Source organism: Olea europaea, chromosome 16 (assembly GCF_002742605.1).
Source record: "Olea europaea var. sylvestris chromosome 16, O_europaea_v1, whole genome shotgun sequence".
NCBI classification, from domain to species: Eukaryota; Viridiplantae; Streptophyta; class Magnoliopsida; order Lamiales; family Oleaceae; genus Olea; species Olea europaea.
Window position 1 is genome coordinate 1,271,367 of NC_036252.1, and position 12,097 is coordinate 1,283,463.

Consider the following 12,097-nt stretch of genomic DNA (forward strand, 5'->3'; position numbering starts at 1 on the left):
TTTGTAAAACAAAAGTAAAAGAAATTAAATTAAATTAAGTAAGAAATATATAAATAAATAAATAAATAGCAATAAAATATCCCATTTTTTATCTCATTCCAGAATTTGAAGTGGGAGAGATGAAAATGAGGATTTACTACACTCCTAATGGAATTTGGATCGATTTTTTATTTTGGTTAGCTAAGAAAAATTAATTAGTCCATCCTTATTTTGAAACTCTATTCACCAATTAAACATGTCTTCAATAATGAATAATATAGTGTATATTTTCTATATAATTCTCAACACTGTAATGGAAATGGTTTTATTTTCTGATTGAATTGATTTTCAATATGTTTATATATATTTGCTTGATTTTATATATTAATGCAATTAATCATCTCAAACGACAAAGTTATGAATTTTTATAATAACAATAATGTTATAAATTTTAATTTCTAACTGAAAAGTTAAAGTATCTTTTTTTGGACGATATATTAAAAAATTATATCATTTTATTGTAACTTTAAAAATCGATTAAAATAGAATTATGTTAAAATCTTATGAATTATGTGGTATTCTATGAAATTCATGAGAATTCATAAATCTTTAAAAAATCTATGAAACTTGAGTTGATGACAGCTCTTTAAAAAGTGTTGTTGCTTTTATTTTAAGCATGTATTCTATAAAATAAAAAGGATCACAGAATCTCTCAAAAATGTTCTACTTAGAAAATCAACATACTTTTTGGTCCCATTTTTTAAACTCGTTTTTTTTTTAAAACTTGCTAGGTCCAAAATATATTGACAAATCCGTGTCCAAAATGTCAATTCATCGAATTGTATTGAGGTTAAGTTGTCAAGGGTTAGGAGTATACTTAGAAGAAAGAGGAATTTAAAAATTCAAAATGTTTAAAGATTGGAATTCAAATATCAGGGTTGAACTTTCATTATTCATAAATCAAATAAAACCCTCATTCATTTGCCCAACTCTCTCTCCCTATATTTCTCCTCGTCTGTTTCTCTCTTCCTTGACACCACAAGTAATCTAGCAATACAGCACGCGCCCACTCGCTATCATGATCCTTCTTGTGCTGTGCTTATCGCCATCTTCATCTTCAGATCTAGGCAGCGCTGCAGATCTATGGGCGGCATTATCTCTACAAATCTCCTCACTTTCTGCCTTTTATTAAAAAAAAATTTAGTGGTGTATGTGTGCAGTGTGGCGGTGATATGCTACAATGTTGCGATGGTGGTGCTGTGGTGGGTGGAGGTATGCGGTCGATGAGTGTGACGGTGGTTTGTTACTGGCAATATGAGTGGCGTTAACCAATTTCATATGTGATACGGGTGGCTCTGGTAATGGTGTTGCAGCAGCGGCGGTAGTTATGACGCTGATGGAGGTTTGCCTGTCAATGCTGCTATGAACGGTGGTGGTTGTAGTAGTCTCGTGTAGGGTGTGGAAATGGTGGTTGTGCTGGTGGTGAAGATGGTGAAGTGGCGACGACGTTACGATGATGACTTTTGTAGGGTGTTGACGGTTTTGTATCTGTGACCAATTAATTTGATGATATATGACCAGTAAATTAATCTGCGATATATAATTGTGAATTTGTGACAATTAATTGAGTAACTGTGACTTAATTATATTTAATTAATAAATATTTTTCAATTAATTATATAGATACCTGAATTTTGAATTTTTAAAATATGTACTTGATTTGTAAATTGGTGTAAACAATATATCTGAATTATGATTTTTTCCTAGAAGAAATCAAAGTTAGCTAAAAAAAAGGGCAAAACGGAGGTGAAATCGTTCACTTGCTGCATGTGGACCATTCGATCGATTTTTGCATTAGCTTCACCGTTTGCTAATCGCCTCACCATGCTCAAGCGATCTTGTCATTTACTAAGATCCTATTTCGTGATTTTGACAAATTTTTCAATCCCTAACAACCAATATTATAAATACTCAAGTAATATTTTCTCCTTATTTTTAGTTGGGGTTATTTTTGCAATAGAACAAAGCTTCGAGGATTAATAACACATTCCATATATCTCTTGCCTCAACTACAAAATCAAAGCATCAAAATAGCGAAAGATCAAAACGCCAAAAAAAAATCATTTATCAAGTAGATTTTAGAGTTCCGAAGATCGAAAGAGGTAACTGGTGTTCAAGTTGGTAAATAAGAGTCCATTCTAGATAATCCACTAAGAGAAAAAAGAAGTCCATATATTCTGGAAAGTACAGAAGGCACAATTGAAGAGTTATTCGGTAATTAACAAGTTGGGTGGTTAGAATCTACCAAGGTTTAGTTGTATCTGAACCAATTATAAGTTAAATTTTTTTTAATAGATCTATTTGACAAGGTTTGCTCAAATATTTTTATCATCGTGAAGAGTTCTTCAAGGATTTTCTTCGTTAACAAATATTGATGTTATTTACCTTTACTACTTTAATCTGCATACTTGATTGATTTATTCGAGTTTAATTTGATTAAACTTGCTCATATAAAAATAATATTTATTGACTTGTTGCTTATCATTGGTTTTTAATATTAAATTCACCTTGTACATTTATTCACCATTTCTTGGTGTGTGTGTGTGTGTTAGGTGGAAACATTGATTATTTCAAAACTCAATTTCACTCATATATTTTATGAGACCGTTATTTTTTTAAAATATTTTTAACCACATAATTCATTAAATTTTATCAAAATCTACTAAAAATCTAAATTTTATTTAGATCAAACAAGTGCATAATCTTTTCTGGGCAATTTACCAAAATACATTTAAAATTATAGATCTTTTGAAAAATCATATGAAAAGTTTTTTTGGAAGTAAAAAGTACTGTGTAAAATTAAAAAGTGACACACAATGTCACTTTTTTATAAAAATGACATTTTAAAAAAAAAAGTGATATTGTATCACTTTTAAAAGTTTAGTGTCACTTTTATATTAATAAATAACATACAATCCCACTTTTATTAAAAAAAAATAATGTTTTTCACTAAAAAAAGTGACAGAAATTCAAAGAAGGAAACTGAAGAAAGTGATAAATAATACAAAAAAAGTAACAAATACTTAAAAAAGTGGCAGAAATTTTAAAAAGTGACACAACGTCACTTTTAAAAGTTTATTGTCCTTTTTATATTAAAAAATGACATACAGTCTCATTTTTATTAAAAGGGGATGTTTGTCACTAAAAAAATGCGATGGAAATTTTAAGAAGGCGATTGAAAAAAAAGTAATAAATATAAACAAAGTGAAGAAAATCCAAAAAAGTGATAGAAATTTTAAAAAAGTGACACTTATCAAAAAAGTTACACAAATTAAAAAAAAGTGACAGAAGATTAAAAAGTGACAAACACTCAAAAAATAACAAAATTAAAAAAAAGTGATAGAAAAAAGTGACAAACACTCAATGTCACTTTTTTATTAAAAATAACATACAATGTCACTTTTATTTAAAAATTGATGTTTTTCATTCAAAAATGACAGAAATTAACATCTAAAATAATTCATATAAACAAGTTAAAAGTTAAACCAAAGATTTATTGTTCAATTAGAATTAGACTGTGTGTGACATTTAAGTAATAATAAAAAAAAGCGGGACAACATGCTGTGTCATTTTTTATTGAAACTGGTACAAAATGCAAGTTTTTTTTTTTTTTTTTAAAGTATAAATATCATCACTCTTCATCAGAGTTTGTTAGTCAATGTAAATTGATTTTCTTTCATGAATCAAGTTGATGTACAAGTTTAGCTTGTTTCTTTCACCTCCATAAAAAATTACGATTGATTTTTTTGTTAAGACACGTGGCTTCGGTTATACATGTTTTAATAAACAATTATCCTTGTAAAATTTATCAAATGCTATTTCCAATCAAGGGAAGAAGTATAGAAAAGTTACATCCAGCTTTATCCACACTGATTGACAACACTAGTAAGCTAATCTTCTTCCACGTCGTCTTACTTTTCCTCCTTGTCTTCCTCGTGCTCTTGCTCTCCGTCCTCATCTTCCTCATTTTCTTGCCCTTCATCATTGGTTTTCTGATTTTCACTTGACTCGTGATTTCCTTAAATAAATAAATAAAAGAAGAAGAAGAAGGGAGCATCAAAACTTAAAAGGAGAGAATTGGAGGACATATTGAGAAGTAGATGAAGAGTTGAATGGAATAGAAAGGGAGGAAGGTGTTAATCTTGGTGATTTTTGACAAAACATCCGTCATCTGCATCGTTGAGGGGTTAGGATTTTGATGTTTATGTAAATGACTCATTTTCATCAATTTTGTGAGTTTTAATTAAAAGGATTGACGAAAAATTATTAATTACATGTATTATTCAATTTTGTTGCTTTTGGATAGTACTGAACCTAATTTTCTCATCTTTTCTATTATTTAAAAAGTGGATAAACCCAAACCATTCTATCCAATCGATGCATCCCAACTCTACGGATTCGAGGTTAGTTGTTGCAGTAAATTAGGTTGAGTTCGGGTTTGACAATCAAAATTTAGGCCAAGCAGGGTTGGATTAGGTTGTGAATTACCCATTAAAAATCGATCAACCCAACCCAACGTTATCCAGTTAATAAAAACATATTTTGTAAATAAAGTAATTATTTATAAAACATAATAAATACCCAAGCTTGATTGGTTTTAGATTGGGTTAGGTCGAGTTTCAAACCTAAGCAAGTTGGTTCCATTTGATTTCTCATCAAACAAACATGTTGGGTTGGGTCAAATTTCAAAAGCAACCCAATCCGATCCATGCCCACCCTAACTCTTTTTTCTGGAAAAAAAATTCAAAATGTATCGTTGACCAGAAAATCATTTCACCTTGTTCCTATAGTTGCTAGATATATTATTCTAACACAACTTTTTTTCGATTTTTTTTCTCACAAAACCTAATAATAAAAATTATTTTTATATGGAATTCAGACTTCAAACCAATTTAGTTATTTTGCCATTACTAATCAAACTTTTACTATTCATTCATTCCTTAACCCAAGTCCATAGACCCATTTCCGTTTGGCCCATTTCAACTGCTTCTCTAGGGAAGAAACGATGGCCAATGATCAGTTGACGTAGCCCATTTTCCATAAGAATAAAGTTGAATGTATAGGGCATATGGACTTTGTAATTATAGAGGCGCCATTTGGAGCCCCTGTAGGTAGGGGCTTGTTAGGGGACATAAAGTAGGCCCCTGTAATTATAGGGCCTATGTGGCCCTGTACGCCAGGTGTGATTGTTTTCATAACAGCCTTTGACTAGATCTTATTTTAAAAACTAACAAAATCTCCCAAATACACTTCATCTCAAATGAAAGATAAAGAGTGAAAAAAATTCCGAAAAAGGGAAAAATCTTACTGACAAAATCGACTTCAATGCTGTTCACCATCTTCAACACATTTAATCAATGTTAGTTTTTGGTTTTATTGTTTAAATTTTATGATTTACGAATGGATAATCTAGACGATCATGCGTCTGAGCCCAACTACTCGACTGTCTGAGCCTAGATGGTGGTTCGAGCGTTTGAGCCGTTTTAAGGATATCTTTATCTTTTACATTTTGAAAAAGGTCATTGTAGTGAATAAAGAATAATTTAGGCTTATGTGGTGAATGATAACTTTGATGTGATCATTTAGAAAACATAGCCCATTTCAATCCATAAATATGTGGCAAATGATAACTTTGATGTGACCATTTAGAAAACAGAGCCCATTTCAATCCATAAATAATTGCAAATTCTAGAACTCCATATAAAATAACAATCATCAAAATGTAGAGTATATATAATAGGAGTCCAAAAATCCATCGTCTCTCAGCCACTTCTCTTTATTTTCTTCTTCTACATCTTAAAACATTAGCCCATAAATGTATACACCTATTCGTCAAACTTCACATCTTCTTCATTAACGTTTGAATATTTTTTGTCAACAGTCGCATCTTCAATATGACACTGAGTAGAGATGTATTTAACATCGGTCCTAATTTTATTCATTCAGATCAGTATAATAGCAATGTGTCATAGAGTTGAATCCTTTAGTGAGTTTTCAATCTTGCTTGTAGTATTAGCTAAGTTAGCCCTCATTGAAGCACTTGTAAGAATATTATGCAACACATTTAAAAGAATATAAGGATGACAAAAAAAAAAAAAAAACTTAAGATAGGATTATAGAGAAATTCATAAGTCTTTATACCGATACTCTTCAATGCTTTCAAATAGCCTCAATAGACTCCCTCATTTGCTTTGCTAAATTTGATATAGAGGAGGCCCTTTGCTCATTTTATACTTCAACCTACTTCAAATGCACGGTAGAAATTCTCTCAATCTCACCATGAGCATTGATTCTCTAGACCTATCATAGATGATCATCTTATTCTCTAAAACTTTCAAAGAAGATTGTCTTTACAACCTTTTACAATTTCTACAAATGTTTGTGTGTTTCACAAATTGTGCAAGTTACATGCTGATATTTATGCCAATTATGCAACTTTTCATACTAGGAGGCCATACTTATCGAAGTATAGCAACAGTTTCTCAAGTCAAAGCTTAATTATTTATCTTATGCAAGGGATTTGAGTTGGGGTTCCAAAATTCTATAAAGACTAGGCAGACGTGGGGTGGTTCTTAAAAGGTAGAGCATGAAATGTGTTGGGGACTAGAGTTGTTGCATCAATCATCGTGCTCATCATGATTGCGGCCAGACCCCTACGATTTTTCATGAATGCAGCAATCAACAACTAAATGTAGGCAAAGGGCATTTGAGTGCAGGTTAGATTTAAAACACTTGACTTATTTAAGATAAACAATTTCCCCATCATTTTTACTTTGCCAAAATTGTCTTAAAGCTAATTATTTCCTGACAAAAAATTCTTAGCTTTCTTTTGTGTTTTCCAATGGCAAATTTGAGAAACGTCACTTCAGATCTACTATCAAGAAATGAGTGAGAATTTTTAGCAATGAATACGTGAAAATGTGACTTCGTAACAAAACGAAGTATTATTCAATAAAGTAGAAATTACCAAAATAGTCAATTTTTGACTTTACATTTACAAAAATGTCACCTTTTTAAAGCCTTTGTAAGATTGTCAATTTTGGAAAATTTTGGACATTTTTGGCCATCTAGATAATTCAAATACCCTACACATCCTTCATTAAAAATGGATTTGACTAGATGGAAAAATAGTACAAAAAACTTTAAAACATCACATCAAATACTCTCACTTCACACACACACACACACACACACACACACACACACACACACACACACACACACATATATATATATATATATATATATATATATCATTGCACTTGTATAAAAGAGATAATAAGCATGAACTGTTCATTTGTATGGTGCTCCACTTCACATTGTAACTAGACATGTACTGTTCATTAACTGGTTCTGTACTATTCATTAGTCAATTCATCTTCTAAATATCTCTCTAAAAAAAAGAAGAGAAAGGCGGGTCACTTTTACAGATTTCAAACCCTACTTTCAATTCTCTCTCTCAAACTTGCCATAGAAATTTGGCATCCCTCTCTTCCTCCCAACCTTCGTCGCCTACCATCCCCAGCTATCGTGCCTCTTTGCCTGGCTTGAAACTTTACTCTCAAGCGGATCACTCTGCAAATCCTGTGGAAATTTTTCCCTTTTTCATGAAAGTTTAACAAAAAGTTTAAACAAAGACACGAGAGAAAATCAAACTTTTTCAGTTCAAGTAAAGATCTTGGAACAACAATACACGACAATAGCAAGAAGGTCTTATGATGATTCCAATTTCACAGGTATTTTGGAAAAATTTCGAGGTTTTCTCTAGATTTCAGAGAGGACAAACGAATTTTTCTAGTCTTTCTTATTTACTCAAAGAGAATTGATGGCAATTTCTACTGCAAAGATGGAATCCTAATGTGGTGGATATCGAGTGTTTTGAACTAATCGATTCTGGTCTTGTAACTATATTTAGCTAAAAGGTTGTGTAATTCAGGAAAAATTCATGGTGGATTATGTAAATACGGAAAGAGAGAGATTCTCTCAATTTCTGTTGCTTGAAATTCTTCAAATAATATCACCAGAACCTGGATTGTTTTCACACTTGATACATATTTCTCATACTAATTGCTTAATATTGCTTACGATCAATAATCTTGTAAATGAATGTGCTATTATAATGTTTTTCTTACAAATGCTATAGACTATTCACTAATAGAACTAAGTTTATTTTGATTTTCCAAAATGGATTCATTGAATATTAATTTTAAATAAATATATGATTCTCCTATTTAATATATTTTTATGATTGCCATGTGATGCAATTTCGAGCCATTTCTTAACAAACATAATATGTCCAGTATATTGATCTCTCTCTCTTTTCATGACCTTTATTTATTATTTCATATATGTTTTGGAGCCTTAATTCCCTGCTTTTAATGGCCTGATAAGAACCCATGTCTCAGGTTCAGATGTTCATTTGCAAGAAATGCCCACTTCAATAATGCACATAGGAAACAGAATCTAATGCTGCAAAATGAAGATCTGCACCGTGGTAAGAAATGTTTATTTTGATTTTTTTTTCTCATGGAAACATAAGTACTATGAATCCACTTAAAGCCCCTATTGATATTGTAATCTTTTTCTCTATCTCTATTTATATGTGTGTGTATTTATTCAAATTTTTCTTCTACTTGTTAGTTAAAAGTCTTTAATTTTGGATTTCATTGTTTTGTTGTCTTCAATTGATTGGGTTTTCTCGTTTCTTCTTGCCTTTTGTGCTCTCATTGATGATGATACAAAATGCAAACAAAGAAATTAAGAATATGACCATTTTCAAATACTTCATTGTTCTTCAAAAAAAAAATAAAAAAATAGGGATTGATTGGTTATCTTGATGCTGATGTCAAAATCAATTTTGATCTAATGATCTCTAGCATGAAATTGAGTTCCAAAAACTAAACTTTAGTGAATTGCTTCATTTTTATTGCTTCTCTTAAGTTTAATGAAAGTTTTGAAAAGATCTTTGTTTTCCTTTTTTACGTTGGAAAAAGATTTGCTTAGAAATAAGAGATTTGATTGCTAAGATTTGAGAAAGAAAATAACAATGGCAACTTAGATTCGGGATTTCGATTTTTATCGTATCAGCTTGAGACAGTCAATTGTATTCTCCTAGACATGAGGCCATCCAAAAGAATGAAGATGAGCTCACCCGAGTTAAAAATGCTAGCAAAGATGAAATTGAACTCCCTATTTTTCCCTAACTTAATCTCTCTTTTGTCTTTGCATCTTTGCGATCCTTAGACATTTATATTCCATGTACTCTCATTCCATTGCAAAAATCAGATAAAACATGATGGAGTTGGCAAAGGTAATTGGGGAGCTCAGATTGATAAACTGGCTGAGTGAGTATCTCATTGGCGCCTTTGGCAGTAAGTCCTTAATCAATAGCGTGGCATATATTTTTTTCTCATATATCTAATATTGTGATCCTTCTACCATGGTTTCTAGAGTTATCGACGAAGTCGTCAATTAGGGTGAGAACAATCTGAATGCTGAAGCATGAATCATCTTTTTAGCTATATATTTTGAGCTTTATATGATTTGAAATTTAAAACCCAAACTAGATAAACAAGTGAAAAGGTTTTGATACTGAGATTACTTATTTAGAATAGCATAAAAGATTATGTTCTCTTATCAACAAAAAAGATTTTGTCTCCACCTTATAAGTGAACTAAGCAAGCTTATATAAGCCCACCTAGACATCATATATAGTTATTGTAAACTGGAAAGTGCTAAGTATTTTATACTGCAGATATTAATGATTCTCTTTAATGAGTTGGAAGTTCAGATTTGGTGCTCCTGCTAAAGCATTTTCTATATTGTTCTTTATGGGAACTGAAATCAATTACATCTCTAGGTTGTAGTTTCCTTGCCATTGATGAATCAAATGCAACTTGTGGAAAGAGGTTGGCATCCATTCGACTTGACAACACAGAAACAAACATACAGGGTTATATACAACCTTTGCTGACTAGTCCTAGCCTTGGTGACTATATTTCTGGTGCCATTCTCTTCGAGGAAACTCTTTACCAATCAACTACGAAAGGAAAGAAGTTTGTGGATCGTTTGCAAGATAAAGAAAATTGTATCTTTTTTTTATTTGTGTTTTGTTCTTTTTATTTTATTTTATTTTAAAGATCACCAAATTAGAGATTTTAGGAGTAGTGCTGCTATTTCATATCTCTATTTTTTTTCTTTTCACAGGGTTGGTTCCATTACCAAGATCCAACAATGAATCTTGGTGCTAGGGGTTAGATGGATTGACTTCTAGATTTGCTAAATTGCAAACAAGGGGGTTCGTCGGCAAAATTGTGTACCGTTTCCATTTAAACATGCCAACTATATCTTTTACTTTGGGATGTCCATGTCAATAAATATTTCCTTAAGGAAGAAAAAATGGCATGTTGACCTTTTTTGCTTTGCATTTTAATATTTCAGGAGAGAACTGTTTTTAGCATACCCCGTGGTCCTTCTGCTTTGACCATTAAAGAAGCAGCATGGGGCATCGCTCATTATTTTGCAATTTCTCAGGTACCTATCTAAACCTCAATTCCACTATATTCCTTATATTTCTTTGGAGAAGCGAGTATAAGAAAAAATGCTATATTATGCATTAAAGGTTTAAGAAGAAGCCACCGAAAAATGGAGAAATAAATCTATTTTCTAGGAATGTTAACATTACCCTCAAAGTAACGATGCCCGTGCATTGCACGAGCAATAGACTAGTGTGTGTGTGTGTGTGTGTGTGTGTGTATATATATATAAATTCTATCATTCTTTCTCATTCCCTAAATCTAAACGGCTCAATTTCCTCTTACTCAAGGTCGCTGACGACGCTAAAGTCCTCCATTTTTGTCCAGACTTGAAGCCAAATAATCGTTAATCAATCTGCCTTCAACGAAGATCGCCATTAATCTGTTAAGGTTTTATTTTTTCTTTCTTTTTGCATTTGTTGCTCTCCTCTTCTGATTTTTAAAATTTAGGGGTATTTGTATTTTTATTCTTCACAAATTTGGCCTGAATTGGTACAATATATATCTTTTTTTTGTCTATTTTTCTAGTATTATGAAAATGTTAACATTTTGGTTTATGTAAGTTATTTATGAATTTATTTCTTAAAATTATAGTTTTTATTTTTCTTTCATGTAAATAACGGTTATTGGTCATTATTGGGCAAAATGAGTTTGAGTTTAATTTTGAGTTTGTGAAATGAGTACATTCTGGTCAACATGCACAAATAAGCTCGGTTAAATGTGTCTTTATATGATTATTCCTTGTTATTTGAATATTGTTTGAAGTGTTAGATTATTATATTTTCATTCTTGAAAATGTCTTTGCATTTATGTATATGACTTATGGCTGAGTATATGAAAACTGGTGATATTGGAAGTTATAAGTATAACACGTATCATGTTTGTCATAACTTGGCCCTTCATATCTTGGAAAATCAATATGAATGTGAAATATAATGTCCATTCTGAAAGTAAAAAAATCATCTGTCGACAGATGAACTGTCGTTCTCAACAGTTAGATTCTGAAATTCTCGACAGTTGATTGCAGAAGCCAAATTTTGTTAAACTTCTCTTCTACGCGTGATTTTAGGGGTTGAAATGTATAATATATCATTTGAGCACCATTATTACTTCATGAATTATAGACATAATAGTTATGAATCAATTTGTAGAGATAAATTATCATTCTAGATAGAGAAGTCATCGATCCAAAAGGTGTTTGCCTGGACTACCGGAAGGGTCCATCGGCTAGCTAGGTAAATAAGGGGACTGATATGTATTATCACTTTAATTTAAAAATGCATTTGTCTCACTGTTTGAAGTTTTTATCTTCATGATTTCAAACATGATTGTTTTATATGAAGATACTGACATGAAAATTGGTAGCCCAAACTATCGAAAGGTCCATTGATTTGATGGGTAAAAGAGGTAATTGGTATGTGTTACTACTTTCAGTTTTAAAAAACATATATTAGAATGTTTTGATTTCTTAACTTGGCATTTGAAACTTGATTATTTCGTATGAAGATGTCAAATCGAAAGGT